This window comes from Austrofundulus limnaeus, unplaced genomic scaffold (assembly GCF_001266775.1).
Source record: "Austrofundulus limnaeus strain Quisiro unplaced genomic scaffold, Austrofundulus_limnaeus-1.0 Scaffold6, whole genome shotgun sequence".
Lineage (NCBI taxonomy): Eukaryota > Metazoa > Chordata > Actinopteri > Cyprinodontiformes > Rivulidae > Austrofundulus > Austrofundulus limnaeus.
In genome coordinates, this window is record NW_013952408.1 from 5175661 (window position 1) to 5176751 (window position 1091).

The following is a 1091-nucleotide window of genomic DNA, read 5'->3' on the forward strand; positions in this document are numbered from 1 at the left end:
CACACACACACACACACACACACACACACACACACACACATTCCGGTGCACTGCAGTGGACCCAGAGTAACCCAAGCTACTGTTGACTTGTTTGATTTTTTAAAAGTTTTTAGACAAAGTAAACCTTTTTTGAATGCTTCTGTAGAGTGTGTATGATAATGGGTATGACGAGACCAGGACAAACATTTTCTCACAGTTTTCTTGTCAGTAATTAGATGAATGTTTACGATGCATACTTACAATGAAGTTGTATAGTGGCTGGTTTATGAACCAATGGATCTTCAGTTTCTCCCTGAGTCCAATGTGCAGTAATGAACTCTGACCTAAGCTGGAGCACCTGTGCACTATTCCTCTTAAATCCACATGGACTTCCATCCATTGTACGGTCAGTTTGATTTCCCTGTTACAAGGAGTCCCTGTGACCCAGGACAAGGATGGTGCTACARGGGAACCGGGCCATTGGATGCCCTGCCCAACGCTCCCCCTCCTGGGCCAAAAGTGGGACACCCCCAATCCAGATGCTGCCACAATCCAAGCCAGGTGTCAGCGTCAGTCCTCGACACATCTGCACATGCTAAAGAAGGAAACCAAATGGAGTGTAGGAACAGAATGCAACTGCATGCATGTCACAGATGCACATTCACATCTCCTTATTTAATAAAAAAGGCAAATTAAAAAAAATCCTCTTGGAGTTGCAGCACAGGCGGTCACAGTCTTTCAAAAGCTTCTTTCCCAGAATGACTTTTCCTCTGTTTGAATGTGTTAAAATGTCACAAAAAAAAAAAAAACACTAGAAAAAAAAGGTGGTCCACCCTGTCCTAAACGTTGAGAATTAGGTGGACCAAAAGCATGTCGTTTTCCTGCCGGTGTCCTCTGTCCTGCTCAGCTGCAAAGGTCTGCACRGCCGGTCTGTGCTTAAGCAGATGACACTGGGCTTCCCAACTATAGATCAAAACACGGTGAACACGCCCACTGCCTACTGTAGCCACCTTCCACTGAAACGTCAAGGTCTCTCTCTTTCTCTTTCTCTCTCTCTCTCTCTCTCTCTCTCTCTCTCTCTCTCTCTCTCTCTCTCTCTCTCTCTCTCTCTC

The 1091-nt window shown here is 45.4% G+C and overlaps 1 protein-coding gene across 2 annotated transcripts in view; it reads right to left on the reverse strand.

Moving 5' to 3' along the window:
* nyap2b (neuronal tyrosine-phosphorylated phosphoinositide-3-kinase adaptor 2b) overlaps positions 1 to 1062 on the reverse strand; it is a gene marked incomplete in the record, with an annotated part of 20973 nt that extends 19911 nt beyond the window's left edge. Inside the window, 1 exon segment of one of the 2 annotated variants that reach the window (XM_014031959.1) lies at positions 241 to 1062. 2 annotated transcript variants of the gene reach the window in all.
* Between the last annotated feature and the right edge of the window lie 29 nt (positions 1063 to 1091).